The sequence below is a fragment of the Myxine glutinosa genome, chromosome 7 (genome assembly GCF_964187855.1).
Source record: "Myxine glutinosa chromosome 7, kmMyxGlut1.1, whole genome shotgun sequence".
In the NCBI taxonomy this organism is placed as follows: domain Eukaryota; kingdom Metazoa; phylum Chordata; class Myxini; order Myxiniformes; family Myxinidae; genus Myxine; species Myxine glutinosa.
In genome coordinates this window covers 148,035,611-148,054,111 of record NC_136267.1, presented here as the reverse complement: position 1 = coordinate 148,054,111, position 18,501 = coordinate 148,035,611, and the positions used below count along the sequence as shown (strand labels likewise).

The 18,501-nt window shown below is 48.5% G+C and overlaps 1 protein-coding gene across 1 annotated transcript in view; it reads right to left on the bottom strand.

Moving 5' to 3' along the window:
• LOC137431728 (diamine oxidase [copper-containing]-like) overlaps window positions 1-1,809 on the bottom strand; it is a 70,037-nt gene extending 68,228 nt beyond the window's left edge. The window contains exon 1 of the mRNA XM_068123361.2: window positions 1,745-1,809. The gene's annotated coding sequence lies outside the window, so the exon portion shown is untranslated. The remainder of the gene's footprint in view (window positions 1-1,744) is intronic.
• Window positions 1,810-18,501: the final 16,692 nt, after the last annotated feature.

The following is an 18,501-nucleotide window of genomic DNA, read 5'->3' as shown; positions in this document are numbered from 1 at the left end:
GTAGAGCATATGGAGTGGCCTGCCATGTCCCCGGATATGAATCCGATAGAGAACTTGTGGGCAGAATTAACACGTCAAATCGACCACTTGGACCAGCAGCCGACCTCTGTGCATGAATTGCAGCAGGCTATTGTCACTGCATGGCAAGCGATTCCTGTCCAAACCTTGGCAAATCCCGTGAACAGCATGCCTCAATGTGTACGTGCTCTCCTGAATGCTCGTGGGGGCTACACGAAGTACTGAACTGTAATTTTACTGTCCGTAATCCCAGTCGTAATTTAACTTTTGTTTTTGTTAAAAAAAAATTTGGCTAATGTGCAAAATAAAGAGATAATTCTGGAAAACGTACAGAAGTTTAACACAGTACTGTCCATGAATTGAGTTCGATATCAGTTTACACCACTTTCAAGGATCAATTTATTTGTTTCGAAATGTCAAATGTGGTTTTTGTTTCTTTTAAAGGTCAGATTAACAAAATCTAGAATAATTTCTGCATAATTCCAATGAACTTTTGGTTCTAAGACGTCTTGAAAAGTAAATTCACCCCCACAAAAAAATATTCCATATTAAATGCCAAGTCTGTATATACAGTATATATATATAAAACTTGGAGACCGGTCTGTCGTTTAAGGTCTGTTTAAGTTTGTTATAAAACAAGAAGATTGATATAACTTATTATTTGAGAGAATTATAAATATAATTAACACAACACCGTGCTCATCATCAGTCTTTACATTAATATATCTCATGTGTGGTATTGCAGGTTCCAACACAGATACACACTCCTGCTAGCAAGATGGCCTAGAGGTAGGCACATACACCTCTGAGCTGTCTCGCCTGGATTCGAATCTCAGCCAAGCTATAACCTTTCACCTTGGCATTTCACATGCAGGAGGAGGCATCAATGTGCGTCATCTCTGGGATAGATGTTAAACTGGGAGTCTCGTCTGTCAAAATTAGTCAGTGGACGTTAAAGATCCCACGGTGTCCCTCACAAAGAGTAGGCAAACTATCGCCAGAGCCCTGAACAATTTGCAAATTCCTGCTCTAACCTACAGAGGGCTCTGCATTACAAGAATACACAAGTAACTGGTGCAGGAGAAGACCAATCGGCCCATTATGCCTGCTCTACACCAACTATAGTGTCATCACCCTCCCACACACAAGCTGCGTAACATCCACACAGCCAATATCCTCATATCCCTCTATCTCCAATGCATACAGGTACCGATCTAAATCCCATTCAAACTTATCCACCCCTCTAAGCTCCACTACAGTACCTTTCCAGAGAGATCATTCCAGGCATTAACCACTCTCCCACTGAAAGACCCCTGCCTTAAATCTGTCCTAACGCTCATCATCTATACCCTCAACCTATGGGCCCTGGTCCTATAAGACTGTCAACTCTGCTGAAAAACGTAATTTCTTCACGATGGACACTGTGGAATATTTAACATACACAAACTAATTCCGGACACGGGTCGTTTGGTTGAAGTTCCCTCCAACAGAAGGCACCACAATGATGTATCACGCCTTGCCGATGAAACACTGAGATGCCAGTTTCTCGGTGGGCCGAGATTCAAACCCAGGCTAGACAGCTCAGAGGTGAAAGCACAAACCCGTAGGTCATCCTGCCCTTGTATAAAGTTAATGTCCGAAATTTCGTTCAGGTCCGAAATGCAACTCCAAACTTACACTTTTTGGAACAAAATTGTGATTTTAAAAATAGATAAAATACTCTTACCAGAAAGGATTGCTTCATGAAGTTAACTCCAATAATGCTGTGTTGAAATGCTGGATGATGGTTTTCCCTTGTTTATACAAACTAGCAACGGTACCCGCCCCATGGGCGGGGCTTCAATTGGGAGGCCCAAATGAAAAGGCAAAATATCAGAAATTGAAGGCTTTTTTATTTTAAACGATTTATATAAACATCCGTCAAATCAAATCACACGCAAATCATCAAAATCTAAACAGTATTTGCAGAATTTCAATAAAAGCCACATCACTGTTCATATCGCTAAATATTATTCCATAGTGTTTGGAAAAACTGGAAAATTGGAAAATTGGAAAAACAATATAGCCTATTTTACTCCAGGGGGTCCCAGGATAACCCACCCAAAATATCGTTGCGATCGGTTCAGCCGTTTTTGCGGAACCTGGGAACAAACGGACAGACGGACATTTGGTGAATTATAGTAAGATGCAGATGTTTTAACTTTCCCTTGTTTAAAATAAAAGTTCAAAAAAGGTCACGCGCAGTCATGCAGTGAAAGCTTCTGGTTTACCGTTGTATTCACAATGGCTCAAAAGTGGTCTAATATTATATATTCATATATTTACCTCCACCACCGAAGGTGGATGGAGGTTATGTTTTCACCCCGGTCTGTCTGTTTGTCTGTCTGTCTGTGAACAAGATATCTCAAAGAGTTATGGACGGATTCGGACGAAATTTGGCAGAGAGGTAGTGTATGTTGAAAGGATGAAATGGTTAGATTTTGGTGAAGATCCGGATTCGGATCCGGCTAGTAGAATTTTTTAAGTGATTTTTTCACCATTGGGCGAAATCGCCAAAAAAGATATATAGCAGAATATCTCAAAAAGTTATGGATAGATTTGGACGAAGCTTGGTGGAGATGTGTGTGTGACATGGACTAATCGATTTGACTTTGGTGAAGATCTGAATATGGATTTAGATACGAGGATTGTTTAATTTTTTAAGCGATTCTTCACCATTGAGAGATCGGGCGAAAAGCGATATATAACATGATATTTAATAAAGTCGCGGACGACTTATGACTAAACTTGGTGGATGAGTTAATTAGGTGACAAGAAGAAGCCGATTCAATTTTGGTTCAGGTCCGAATCCAGATCCGGCCTATCAGTGGGATACAAAACGTAAACTGGTGAGCCTGGTGGAGATATGCTCTCTACCGAGTGCCCTTCTAGATTTTATTGTAATCCACAGAAAAACATGGAAATTTTCCTTCCTCTGGCAATTCAAAGACAAAGAAAGATCAATTTGATGGAGGTCCTCATTGCCAAACAGGAAATCAGAGCCGTCTCCCTTGACATATCACGTGCCTTCGATACGGTCTGGCACCCAGCTCTGCACACCAAACTCTCCTCCTATGGTATCCATGGAAATCTCCATGCATGGCTTGCGGACTTCCTCTCTGGTCGTAGACAACGTGTGGCCCTGAATGGGTTTCTCTCACCTCCCCTTCCTGTTCAGGCTGGAGTTCCCCAAGGCAGTGTTCTGGGCCCTGTGCTTTTTCTGGTCTTTATCAATGATCTCTCCGACTCTCTGGAAAATCCTCTCTATCTCTTTGCTGATGACTCCACTCTCTGCCGCTCCATTCCTCTTCCCTCAGATCGGCAGTCTGCAGCCTCCTCACTCTCTGAAGACCTGGGCAAAATCACAGACTGGTCAAACAAGTGGAACATGTCTTTCAATCCTGACAAATCTCACACTCTTACGATGTCTCTCCGAAAAGATCGACTGGACAACCCTCCCATCCACTTTCTCAACAATCCTCTCCAAGAAGTTCTGTCGCTCAAGCTTTTGGGTCTCACTATCTGCCATGATCTTTCTTGGGAAAACCACATTTCCAAGCTGGCCTCCAAAGCCAGTCGCCGACTGGGCATCCTCCGTCATGCGAAGTCCTTCCTCGGCACACCTGAGCTCCTCACCACATACAAGGCTTTCATCCGCAGCTCAATGGAATACTGTTCTCCCCTATGGGCCGCTGCTCCTGCCTCACACCTAGCTCGGCTTCACGCTGTTGAAACCAAAGCTTTCAGAATCATTGGAATCTCCCGCGATGAAGCTATCTCCGAGGGCCTTTCACTCACTCACCACAGACAGGTAGGTGGTCTTTCTGTCTTCTACCGACTCCTCTCCGGCCTTGCTCCCCCAGCTCTCTCTGTGCTTTGTCCCCCAAATATTCCTACAGGTCGCACAAGATCTGCCAGCAACCCTCTTATGGTTAAACTGCCGAAATCTCGGCTCTCTGCTCACCTTCACTCTTTCATTCCTCTTTTCTCCCGCCTCTGGAACAAACTCCCACACTCCCTTCAATCCCACTCCTCCCTCCAGGTCTTTAAAACAGCTGTTCACCACCATCTCTTATCTTCCCCCATTCAAAACCTTGATCTTTTCTACCCCCACTAATTCACCCCAGATCCACCTTGTTTGAAATTCCAACTTCTTTCCTGGAAGTCCTGGCAGTGTCCATATGTTTTATACCTCTCCCACCCCGCCTTCCCATGCCCCCCCCCCCCCCCCCAAAGCCCTCTCCCTCCCACAGATCACTCGATGTCCCTGCTCTCAGATGTTGTGTTTGTGTTCCTCCCCCTCTCGCCCCATCTTGTCTACCGCTCCCCATGTTATATGTTTTATGTGTCGGTTTGTCTTTCTGTGTGATTAATGTTAGCTCTTTCACGAGCGTCGATTTTGTATACAATAAATAAATAAATAAATTCAATACAATTCAAAGAAAGAGTTCGGGGGGTGCATCCCACCCTTTCCACACCCGCATTAAACATGTGAATTGAATTTGGTACAAAAGATAATTTAAAGCGACAACGAGATGGAAGTTGAACACAATGGTGAATACCTGAAAGATTAAAACAAAAACAAGGCTGAAGTGGGTGTGATGGGTCTTGTATTATTTTGTGGATCTTCAACATGGTGCGCTTCTTGCACAAGGCACAAATTGACGAAAGATCTGATTATATCACACGCTGGGCAAACTTCATGGGTCTTACCAGTTTCTTGACATTTTCTTTTGACAATTTACCAAATGTACAAATTAAATTTAAAGAAAAAATACTTTAAACCAAGGACTGATAAAAATGAATCAAATGCTATTATCGACATGAAACTCTTTCCGTTTCCTTAAAAAATACAATCTTTGCCGTGCTTTACCTGCCAACACGTGGGAATTCCTGCTCCACTTCAATTTTTTTTTATCAATCATTGTACCCAAATACTCACGTTCAGGGACTTATTACCTTCGCAAAAGCGGAAGGTTATGTTTTGATCGCTGTGTATTTATTTGTATGTCTGTGTGTGTGTGTGTGTGTATGTTATTCGCATAACTCAAAAAGTATTCAACCTAATTGCATGAAATTTGGTGGGATGATTGGTTATTATACGGGACACATTTGATTAGATTTTGGGAGCAATCGGGTCAAAGGTCAAGGTCAAGGTCACGAAAAGGTCAAAATCGTATTTTTGTTGTTCTGTTCCCTACACTCCCATGCCAAGTACAGAACAGTAGCTGCGGCGAAGGTATGCGCTCTACCGAGTGCCCGTTCTAGTTCGATACTATATTTGTGAATGATCAAAGGGTCATGATCACCTGCCAGGTGTCGAATATAAAAAATCAGTTCCTTTGTCTTGTTGGCATTAAGAATTAAATAATGACGGTCACACCAGTCTACAAACTTCTTAACTTCGTTCACATATTCATGTTTGTCATGGAGTAAGAACCCATTAATTACTGTATCTTCAGCATATTTCATAATACTACAATTAGGACTTGACCTGCAGCAGTCACCTGTGCACAAGGAAAAAACAATGGGGAGATTAGCCAGAATGTGTGCTGAAAAGGATAATGACTGCACCTTCTCCAGTGAGGGAGGGGATCCCTGCCTCACGATAGGACAGAGCTGAACACCAAACCTAAAAAGATGTCGCCTGTTCTATAAACAACGACAAGGTTTCAGACGAATCGGAGGTGATTAAATGAACAGAGCTGGAGCTGAGGAGAAGGAAATCGTCCTCCACTACAAAGTGTATTCTGCACATGAAGCATGGGGAGACTAACGGCAAAGGAGAAAGATTTGTGAATTAGTTGAAACAAGAGAAATACCCGTGCTACGCACGGGTGGGAGGCCAGAAGCAAACAGGCAATGCAGATATGGCGAATGCTAAAGCATGAAAGCAATAAATTCTACAATCCTGTAGCACGTTCAGTCGCACGTCAGACATGGACAGCAAGTTCGTGAAGGACTTCCATGAAAAACGTACCCGTTCGCAAAGAAACGGGTACGTTCACATATAGAAACATCGATCGTGGGTCCGTGGCGAATCTGCATATGGCGATGGCAAAATATCAGAAATTGAAGGTTTTTTTATTTTAAACGATTCATATAAACATCCGTTGAATCACATCACACGCAAAACATCAAAATCTAAACAGTGAAGTGTGGTGCTACGCACACAACTTGCTTGCCAAAGAGGTAGGCCACAACACGTTTGATAAAACCAAGAGTCTTTATTATGAAAGCTCGAACTGCAGCACTGAGCGGGCCCAAGCTTAGAGCCCGCATATATGTGCTGAGGCCACGCCTCGTCCCCGGGCGTGGCCGGTCGGTCGATAGGCGGGGCATGCAATCCAGTTCCCCGCCTGGACGTTCGCGCCACCTGCTGGTGCGCTGAATTCGAGTACCTTGCTTGTGTCCGCCACACGCGCCCCCCCAGAATTCCCACGCACCTGAAGGGTGAGTTTGCGGGGAAGCCGGATGACCCAGCCGAAACGCCCCCTGACGATGGGTGCCGGTCTGGGGGGTGGCGGGACGGCAGGGCTGGGGGGCGACGGGGGTCCGACTGCCGGGGGGCGGCCTCGACGCGGAGACAGAGCTGCTGGCGGGGGTGCCGGGGGTCCGACCGCCGGGGGGCGGCCTCGACGCGGAGGCAGAGCCGCTGGCGGGGGGTGGTCCGGATCGAGGTGGGCCGGCTTGAGGCGGTCCACGGAAATGCGATCTGGGGCACTGACGATGTCGACCGTGAAAAACTTGTCCCCGGCCTCCAACACGCGGAAGGGCCCGTCGTACAGGGGCCGCAGCGGTGCCTGGTGGGCGTCGTGCCGGATGAACATGTACTTTGCCGTGCGAAGCTCCGGGGCGACATGGGAAGGCGGGCAACCGTGGTGTGCCGTTGGCACCGGGGCGAACCTCCGGGCGGTCTCCTGAAGGGCGGAGCGCTGTTGTGCCACGGACCAAGGAGCCGTGGAGTCGGGGATAAATTCACTTGGTACCCGCAGTGGTTGCCCGGAGACCAGCTCCGCCGAGGATGCGCACAGGTCGTCCTTGGGCGCCGTCCTGAGGCCCAGCAGGACCCAGGGGAGTCTGTCGACCCAGCTGCCGTCGCAGAGGCTGGCCCGGAGCGTGGCCTTCATGGAGCGATGAAAGCGCTCGCACAGGCCATTGGCCTGGGGGTGGTAGGCCGTGGTGTGGTGTAGCTTCACCCCGAGTCCTTGCGCCACCGCGGCCCAGAGCTCCGAGGTGAACTGGGGGCCGCGGTCGGACGAGATGTCCGAGGGGGCACCGAACTGGGCAACCCAAGTGGCGATAAAGGCTTGCGCCACCTCAGCCGCAGACGTCGCCACCAATGGGACGGCCTCCAGCCACCGTGTGGTGCGGTCTACCATGGTGAGGAGGTGGGTGAACCCTCGCGAGGGGGGCAGAGGTCCCACCAAGTCGACATGCACGTGGTCGAACCGCCACTCGGGCACCGTAAACCAACGGTGCCTGGGTGTGGTGGTGGACCTTTGCGCGCTGGCATGCGAGGCACGTCCTGGCCCAGTCGCGGACGTCCTTCCGGTAGCCATGCCAGACGAACTTTGCCACGACGAGTTTCTGGGATGCCCTCGCGCCAGGGTGGGACAGGCCGTGGATGGCGTCGAACACCGGGTGCTGCCAGCCAGCGGGCACGATGGGACGAGGCCGGCAGAGGGAGACGTCGCATAGGAGGGCCGTGCCCGCGGCGTCGAACGACACCTCGGTGACGCGGAGGCCCGTGACGGCGGTCCGCATGGCCTGGACACCGGGGTCGGCGGTCTGGGCCTCCGCCATCCGGGCATAGTCGACCCCGAGGTGGACCGCGTGCACGACGGACCGGGAAAGGCAATCCGCCACCGGGTTGTACTTACCCGCCACGTGACGGATGTCTGTCGTGTACTCGGACACGGCAGAGAGGTGGCGCTGCTGCCGTGCCGACCATGGCTCGGCGACCTTGGCCATCGCGAACACAAGGGGCTTGTGGTCAACGAAGGCCGTGAACGGGCGGCCCTCCAGCAGATGGCGGAAGTGTCGGACCGCCAGGTGGAGTCTGAGCAACTCGCGGTCGAAGGTGCTGTACCGGCATTCGTGTGGGCGAAGCTGCCGGCTGAAACACGCCAGCGGTTGCCAAGCACCACGCACCCATTGCTCATGCACCGCGCCCACCGCGTAATCCGACGCGTCGGTGGTGAGGGCGATCGGTGAGTCGGGTGCCGGGTGCGCCAGCATGGTGGCGTCAGCCAGAGCCAGCTTTGCGCCCGCGAACGCCGTGGCCAACGGCTCCGACCATGCGATGCCACCTTTGCCCGGCTTGCCCCGGAGGGACTCGTGCAAGGGGCAGAGGAGCTGGGCGACGTGGGGCACGAAGCGGTGGTAAAAGTTTACCATGCCCAGGAACTCCTGGAGCCCCTTGATCGTGCGGGGCCGCGGGAAATCCCTGACCGCCTCCACCTTGGCCGGTAAAGGGACGGCCCCGTGCTCGGTGATGCGGTGCCCCAAGAAGTCGATGGTGGTGACACCGAAACGGCACTTGGCAGGGTTGATGATTAGGCCATGCTGGCCCAGGCGTTCAAAAAGCATGCGGAGGTGGGGCAGGTGCTCCTCCTGGGACGCGCTCGCAACCAGGATGTTGTCCAGGTAGACGAACAGGAAAGGTAAGTCATGCAAGACGCTATCCATAAGCCGCTGGAACGCCTGAGCCGCATTCTTCAACCCGAAGGGCATCCTTAGAAATTCGAAGAGGCCAAAAGGGGTGATGACGGCCGTCTTCGGGACGTCGTCCGGTTGGACGGGGACCTGATGGTAGCCCCGGATGAGGTCCACCTTCGAAAACATGGTCGTGTTGGCCAACCGGGCGGAAAAGTCCAGAATGTGAGGGACCAGGTAGCGGTCGGGGGTGGTGGCATCGTTGAGCCGGCGGTAGTCCCCGCACGGCCGCCATCCCCCGCCGGGCTTCGGCACGATGTGCAGCGGGGAAGCCCACGCGCTGTTGGAGCGCCGCAACAATCCCTAGCCGCTCCAGCGTGGCGAACTCCGCTTTCACCACCGCGAGCTTCGTGGGCTCGAGCCGGCGTGCCCGGGCATAGACCGGCGGCCCGACCGTGGGGATGTGATGCTCCACCCCGTGCTTAACGGCCACCGCTGAAAAGGTGGGCCGCGTGAGGGCCGGGAAACTGGCGAGGAGGCGGGTAAAGTCGTCCACTGCCGGAAGCGTACAAACCAAACTCGCCGGGACAGAACCGTCCAGCAAGCCGCTTGGCAAGCCGCTCGATGAGCCATTCAGTGAGCCGCTCAACGAGCTGCTCAGCGAACAAGTGAGCGAGCTGAAGGTTTCAGCCTGGACGAGCCGTCTGCGCTCTAGTTCGACCAACAATCCGTGCGCACATAGGAAGTCCGCACCGAGCAATGCCATGGGCACGCTAGCGGTCACGAACGACCATTGAAAGCGCTGCCCTCCGAACCGCAGGGAGAGGCAGCGCTTCCCGAATGTGCGGATGGGTGTACCATTGGCGGCAAGCAACGCGGGGCCCCGGCCCGTGGTTCGCTTGTCGGACGTGTAGGCTGGGATGATGCTTACCTGCGCTCCTGTATCGCAGAGGAAACGTCACCCGGACAAGGTGTCCATGATAAAGAGGAGGCTGCCGGAATGGCCGACGCTCAGGGCCGCTACCGAGCGCCGGCTTGGTCGTTTCCCGACCTGCCAAACGAGCACGGCGGGCAACACTTCTTAGCCTTGTGGCCGAACCTGGCATGGAAATAGCACCAGGCTTGCGGCGGCAGTTTTCTCGGCGACGGTGGTGGTGGTGGTCGGGGCGCGGCAGCGGCAACGAGGGACGCTGTAGCATCTGCCTCGGGAACCACGACGGCCGCACCATAACTCGCCCACGTGTCGCAAGCCACGAAGAACTTGTCGGCCTCTACGGCCAGGGCGCGGGGTTCCCTTATGTTGGAACCGGCCAGCGCGAGGCGTACCTGTAGCGGTAGCTGGCGTAGGAAAAGCGCCCGAAATAAAAAAATCCGGGGCTTGGTCCCCCAGCAGTGACAGCATATAATCCATCCGCATGGATGGTCGTGTGTCGCCGAGTTCAGGAAGGTCCAGGAGGCGGTCGGCCTGTTCGATCTCCGTGAGGCCGAACGTGGCGATGAGGAGACGTTTGATCGCCCCGTACTTGTGGTCGACCAGCGGGTGCCGCAGGATGGACACGACTCGGGCGGCAGTGCCGGGCCCGAGGGAGGCGACCACATGGTAGTAACGGGTCTCGTCCGCCGTTATGCCTCAAAGCTGGAAATGCGCTTCGGCCTGCACGAACCACACATCGGCCTGTGCTTCCCAAAACTCTGGGAGTTTTACCGTGACAGCGTTGTTGGCCATGGCGCATTCGGTGGTCAGCAACGGCTGAACCAATCGGGGTCACCAGTGAAGTGTGGTGCTGCGCACACAACTTGCTTGCCAAAGAGGTAGGCCACAACGCGTTTGATAAAAACAAGAGTCTTTATTATGAAAGCTCGAACTGCAGCACCGAGCGGGCCCGAGCTTAGAGCCCGCATATATGTGCCGAGGCCACGCCTCGTCCCCGGGCGTGGCCGGTCGGTCGATAGGTGGGGCATGCAATCCAGTTCCCCGCCTGGACGTTCGCGCCACCTGCTGGTGCGCTCAATTCGTGTACCTTGCTTGTGTCCGCCACAACAGTATCTTTAGAATTTCAATAAAAGCCACATCACTTTTCATATTGGTAAATATTATTCCATCGTGTTTCAAATCGTGATCGATAATCGTGTTCACACCGATCGAGATTTAACGGATGTTTATATAAATCGTTTAAAAGAAAAAAAGCCTTCAATTTCTGATATTTAGCCTTTTCATTTGGGCCTCCCAATTGAAGCCCCGCCCTTAGGGTGGGTACCGTTGCTCGACGTAAGAAGACGTCACAATGAACGTCATGCGAACGCCAATGTTATGCGGGAGTCCAAACCTGAGAATTCTGGAGACTGAAGCTGAAATTGGGAAAACTAAATAGCCTATTTTACTCCCACGGGTCCCAGGATTATCCACCCAAAATATCTATGCGATCGGTTCAGCAGTTTTTACGGTACCTTCGAATGGACAGACAGACGGACATTTGGTGAATTATAGTAAGATGAACAAAGCTGGCAGCCAAGACCGAACGAAGTTTCACAATTTTTACACAACTGATATCCTCGTTCCTCCAGGGTTTCTCATTACCTTCGCAAAAGCGGAAGGTTATGTTTTGATCGCTGTGTATTTATTTGTATGTCTGTGTGTGTGTGTGTGTGTATGTTATTCGCATAACTCAAAAAGTATTCAACCGAATTGCATGAAATTTGGTGGGATGATTGGTTATTATACGGGACACATTTGATTAGATTTTGGGAGCAATCGGGTCAAAGGTCAAGGTCAAGGTCACGAAAAGGTCAAAATCGTATTTTTGTTGTTCTGTTCCCTACACTCCCATGCCAAGTACAGAACAGTAGCTGCGGCGAAGGTATGCGCTCTACCGAGTGCCCGTTCTAGTTTATATTGTTACGTTTGTGGGGGTCGGTAATGAAATACCTTGGTCCAGATAGGATGGTATAGGGTATTGTGCTCCGAATGTCACGAAGAAAAACCTTCCTGTAATTAAGTCAGGCCTGGATGTCCGTGTAAACGTTATATGTCTCCATGCGAGGGGTTGAGCTATGCTAATTAGTTAGGGTATAAGGGTAGATTCCCTGTGTGTCGTCGCCTCTGTATTTTTCCCTTCGTTCTTATAACACTTGCACCACCAGCCATGCGATCAGCGCCTAGATTAAATAAAGCAATCGCCGACCGGATCCGGACATTACTACAACAGTACGACACCACCCAGCTCGAATCTTCTCGATGGGCGCCAAGTGTGACCGTGAGGCATTGCCCCGAAGGAGGATTGGTTGGGGTGAGCGGGTGGCGCTCGGTGATTGGAGCAAGTGTGACGTAGGAGAGAACGTTTGAGACGAAGGAGTAAAAAAGGACACGTCCCCGCCATTTTCACTCTCGGTCCTGGGGTTTCATTGCAAGCGGACGCACTTCTCTCTCTTGCTCTGTTCCGGCGTTCGTGGCAGGCAGTTTGAGTTGCCTTGTCTCTCTTGCTCTGGGTTTCTTTGTGAGCGGGCGCATTCCCTGTCTCTCTCTTGGTCTGGCCTTCATCGCGAGTGGTCACAGTTGATACACTCTCCTTGGTGCTGGCTTCGTGCTGTGTGCGCTTGAGAAACAGCGGAGATTTGTGGAGCGTGAAACAAGCGGAGGAGGAAGGAGTTTTGCCGCCGCTTCACGGGTTGGTGGCTGCTCTGGGCATGACTGCGCACCATCTTGTGCGGTTCCTGCGCGGTGGTTCAGGGACCGGTCAAAGACGCCAGGCGGAGTATCAGCCAACGCACCACACTACGCATTTATTGTCATTTATCATTCCCTTTTGTTGTATACGAGTCTGTATGGTGCGGGGGGGGGGGGGCAATTAGGAATTAGATTTTACTGTTTACTGTACATTCATTTTTGTTATCCTGGTATTATTTTCATTAAATCATTATTTGTTGCATTTTAATTGTTGTATGGCTGATTTACCTGTCTTGTACGTTTATTTGTTGTGTGGATCGGATAACCCGATTTAAGATTATGCAAAATGTACAACTTTCTATTACATTTCTTAAGCATTTTTCTTATATGAGCATCCCTTTTCAAGTTTTTCTGTATCGTCACACAAAGAACTTTCGTTGATTGCACACTGGGTAACTGAGTATTATTAATAAAGAGTGTTTGATGTTGTGCTAGCTGCTTTATGAAGGAAACTGTCATCGTAAAACATTTTAACGCATGTAGCTTTCATGTTTTTATCAGATGTCCAATTCTGAAAACAAAGGATTGCTGCATCTGTGACTGTTGTGGCCCTTTTAGACTTTCACCAAAGGTAAGATCGTCCACATATTCAAAATACGGGACCTGACTTTTCTCACATACATCATTGATCATTACCAAAAACAAAATTGGACCAAATTTAGTACCCTGTGGTACTCCAGCATGACTATTTTTCATGTCTGATATGGTTCCCTTATATTTCATGCACTGTTGACGGAATTCAAAAAAGTTAATAACCCAGGAAATAATGTATGGGTGAACTTCAACGTGAATCAATTTACAAACCAGAAAATTATGATCAATTTGATCAAAGTCTTTTGTTTGGTCTTTGTCTTTCCCTCGCGGTCCCCATGTGCTGTTTTTGTCTTTCCCTCGCGGTCCCCATGTGCTGTTTTTGTCTTTCCCTCGCGGTCCCCATGTACTGTCTTTCCCTCGCGGTCCCCATGTACTGTCTTTCCCTCGCGGTCCCCATGTACTGTCTTTGTCTTTCCCTCGCGGTCCCCATGTGCTGTTTTTGTCTTTCCCTCGCGGTCCCCATGTACTGTCTTTCCCTCGCGGTCCCCATGTGCTGTTTTTGTCTTTCCCTCGCGGTCCCCATGTACTGTCTTTGTCTTTCCCTCGCGGTCCCTATGTGCTGTCTTTGTCTTTCCCTCGCGGTCCCCATGTGCTGTTTTTGTCTTTCCCTCACGGTCCCCATGTACTGTCTTTCCCTCGCGGTCCCCATGTACTGTCTTTGTCTTTCCCTCGCGGTCCCCATGTACTGTCTTTGTCTTTCCCTCGCGGTTGTCAGCTCTTTCACGAGCCTCGATTCAGTATAGAAAAAAAAAAAAAAAAAAAAAAAAAAAGGCTTTTGAAAAATCTGTAAGAACTACAGTGGATATTGAATTTGGATCATCAGCATTTTCATATAGCTGATGAAGCATTTTTATTAAATAATGACAAGTTGATAGCTTTCTTTTATTGGCATACTGGTTAAAATCAATTTTTGTTGCAATGTCCTCGTGCAGCCATTTTGCAATAAATTATTTCGCAACTTTTGCGAAATAGCTCGTCAGTGCTATTGGTCTCAATTCCGACAAAGTGGGTGGTTGTGAGTTTGGAATGGATGTCACTTCTGCTTACTTCCAATTCCAGCGATCCGGAAGTTTCGCCTGATCAAATGATACATTTAGAACATCAGTCAAGGGAAAACGTAATTCATAAGCAAACTCACGGATTACTCAGACAGGTAAATCTCCAGAAATGCTTGCTGCTTGTAATTTTAGTTTGACTAGTACACCCGCTCACTATGGGAGCGGCAGGGGGAGGCATGTTATTATCCTTATTATAATTGCCAATTATTATGACTATTACTTATGTTAGATCAAGTCATTCAAAGGATCAGGACATGCATGGTATTATAACATGTTAGATCAGGTTAGTGAAATAATCAGAACATGAATGGCATAAGTTACGGATTCGTCACTTCCGCCTTTGTTGTTATTATATACTTGTAGGATTTTTAGTTTCAGGTAATGTTGTTGTTAAGATTTATTGGTGAAATGGAGATGACTTTAGTAAAAGGTAAAAATAAATGTTTGTGGAGGAAAAAGAAAAACGCGGCAAAGAAACCGGAAGAGGAGGAAGGAGGAAAATCGGCGGGGAAAAGAGACAGCCATGAGTCACATCGAGGCTGCGAGCGGACTTCTCGATATTAGTCGCAAATGAATTGAGGCTTCCCGTGAAAGGGATTACGCACGACATTGTCCCATATTGCAATTGCAATTAAACCTGCGTCTCAGGTTTTGGTACCAAGCGTGAACTATTGTTGGCGGGAAAGCAAGCGCCTCCATTACAGGCCGATGTGCCATTTTTCCTCGAGGAGGCCGTCCGCATGGTGCTTCGTGTTTTGTCGTCCCATATCAACCTTCGTCCCATATCAACCTCTTCGTGTTGATCGCCGTTGGTTTCCATATCGGCTTCATCATTGGTGGACGTGAGGCGTGGATTCCACTCTCGTTTTGGGGGATCGTTACCCCGTGCCGCCCTCTGCCCGACCTCTCACCTCGTAACTCTTCGCCCACAGCCACGCCGATACCTGCCTGTTGTTCTTGCCGTTCTGCACGACTTCGACCTTCGCCCAGCGTGGGGATTCGTGCACGGACTTTGGGATTGTTACATTCCATTCACGTTTGGCGTATCGTGAGTTTATTGCTTTGAGAGCATTGGGGAATGATGGTACCATCATATGTATTGTTCATGAGATGCAAGTGATATTTTCATGGTACTTTCTTTAAGAGTGTTATTATTGTGTATGTGAGAGTTCTTAATACATCAAAAAGGATCAGAAAAAAGGATCAGACCATGCATGACATTACAGCATGTTAGATCAGGTCATTGAAAGGATCAGACCATGCATGACATTATAGCATGTTAGATCAGTTATTCTAAATTCCTGATTGTAAAATTTACTTCAGTGAGGATGTCAGGGTGCGGGGGGGAGGGGGAAATATTGCAATCCACAAAACCCCTTGAGGAGTGGGGATATTGTTTCATAATATCATTAATATTATTCTATCATCACGTGTTGTTATTATTTTTGTAGTGAGAAGCAGCTTTGGAAAAACGCCACGAACACTCCTTAGCAGAACTCCACAGAAGTGGCAGGAAGGGTCGTGTTATTAGGTTTTTGGGGAGGGGGGCGGTATATAGACTGCAGTAGATCTACGATCAGGAGCGATTAGGATGTGATAAGTATGGACTAATGTCCGGATTTCTCTAAATTTATTTCAGTTCTTTGTTAAACAGCATTATCGACTATTTAAAAAGCTAATCAAACGTGTTTGTGGTTTATAATATTTTTACTTCCTGTAGAGGCTGTTGCTCACACGAAAACGGCACGATAAGCTATTTATACACGTTAACACGCTAGAAAAAACACTTTGGGAGGTGGGATATTATTAGTATTGATATTGTTTTGTAATAAAATTAATACTAGTACCGACTGCAAAGCCGCAATGAGCCGGCGAAGCCAAAACCTCTTGCCACTATTTTACCCATCACCGTGGCATCAGTAGGTTAGGGAGTTGGTAGTAGGTAGGTAGGTAGTTGGTAGTAGGTAGGTAGGTAGTTGGTAGTAGGTAGGTGTAGTAGGTACCGTACCTGGTAAGACTTGGTAAAAGAGAAGAGCAGACAATCCTCCCCAATGGCAATACCTGCATACAATAAATGTCACAAGAAGCTTAAGGAAGTAACTATACGATGTGCTAGCTTAAGGCCTATTTTTAACTGGGCTTAACATACGTTTTCACAGTAAGTGTGTAGTCTTCTAACTTCAGTCGCTGTCAGGCGCCAGGGCTGGTTCTCTGACTCTCCGGGCACGGCAGCTTCCTCCACCAGAAGACGTTAGCTTGCAGTGATTAATTTGGTGAATTCCATCTCAACTTCGGATATTTCCGGCCGTGAAAAACTATCCGTATTTCTAAACTAAATATGTAAACCGCTCATACCATATTTCTGGCCGTGAAAAACTATCCCATACGGCCGCGAGATTTCTAAAAAACAATTCTTCGTCAATGTTAGAATATTTTACGCCGTTTTCACCGTCCGAAACGCGTAATAATATTTTTTCAAATGCTCGAATCTCATTGGTTCTGGTGTTTGATGACGATTTTCGTTGAAGATAACGAGGTTGGTCTTAACGTATTTTAATTACTAATGAGAGGTTTCATTAAATTGTGAATCAAAGAACGACGGGTGAAACAAACTCCTATTGAACTTTTTCGCAATTGTTTTATGCAAACTTCCGCATCCGGTCGATGGCGCCCACCATTGAGCGCTTTCATTTTAGAAATATTTTTGCAAATGCTCAACTCTCATTGGGTCCGGTGTTTGGTGATGCGTTTTGTTGAAGATAACCAGGCCCGTGCGGGCCGATGTTGGTCTTAAATTATTTTATTAATACATCGGAGGTGCATAAGATTGTGAATCAAACGACGACGGGTGAAAGAAACTCCTAATGAACGTTTTAAATTTGTTATGCATACTTCCGCATCCGCAAGATGGCTGCGTCCACTGCGTTCGGAATTCTCGAGCCAAGGCATAATCAGGTTTTCAACATAATACGTACTCGTTTATTGACAACACCGGCTTCGCCGGCTATTATGCGATTAGCATTAGTTTTGTTAATAGAAGCAGCCTTGGGAATATGCCACGATAAAGCTAACTTAACATGGATATACACCTCAACACGCATCCCCATTGGCGGCAATAGCGGTGAAAACCACCCTGGGAGTGGGGCAAATGAATGCTGCATAACCTTCGTTGTGTAACCCTGAGTCATCCTGTCAAGTTTGGTTGAGATTGGATAAGTAATGACGGAATGTATCGCGGTCAAAAAATCATGAGACAGAAAGACAGACGCCAAATTGCGTATTTTAGTATGATGATGTAATTTATTGTAGACCTGTTGAGGTGGGACACTAGGAGATCTTAACAGCGAGGGTAGGTATGCTGGGAATTTTGTTCCATCAATTCTGGGTAAATGGTCTGCTGTAGGTATCAAATGTTCATCGATTATGTTACCTGCTTTTTTATATTATTGCGGATCATCCAAATGAACACCTGGTTTCATTATAGAGGTTGGGTCCTTGGACCTTTAATAAATATCTTAATCTGTTTATACCAGCCTGCAGGATTATCAGATTTTAGTTTGCGATCCCTGGTATCTTACTATAATTCACCAAATGTCCGTCCGTCTGTCTGTCCGTCCGTCTGTCCGTCTGTTCGAAGGTACCGCAAAAACGGCTGAATCGATCGCAACGATATTTTGGGTGGCTAATCCTGGGATCTCCTGGAGTAAAATAGGGTATATTGTTTTTCCAATTTCAGCTTTAGCCTCCAGCATTTTCAGGTTTGGACTCCCGCATAACGTTATTTTCCCGGGTGCCGCACAAACGGCTTCACCGATCGCTGCACAGCTGCACCGATCGGACTCGGTGACCTCCGACAAAGACCTTTTATAAGGACATGGGTTGAATCCCTGCTTGAGAGAATGCCAACCCCCTCCCTGCCATCATGGCCGTCGTACTTCGGCAGGTTGTGAACCAGCAACTATGAACGCCAATTGGTCTGTCGCGCGATAGCTTACCTGTACCATGTGAGGGTCCCAACCGGGAAACGTACCTTCCCTCTGGCGTTGTACCAATTTCTTTTGTTCCTGGATGGAAATTTAGACGGCCGAACAACCGTTGGTACCCGTCAGGCTAATGCTAATTTTGTTACGGCCGATCGCCACTCGGCTCGGGGTGCGAGCAATGGTGGACCAATGAAAGAAGGGAAGGGAATGAAAAAGGGAAGGGAAGAAGGGAATGGGCAGAAGGGAGGAAGAAGGGAGAAGGGAAAGGGAAAGGAAACGTTTAACAATTTGATTTATTTACAAGTATTAACAGTGCAACTTATCGATAGGAAAGAAAAAGGGACAAGAAACGGAAACTTAGCTTATTCTACACCTTATTACAATCACTACGAATAAACACAACAAGGCACCAGCACACATTCATGGG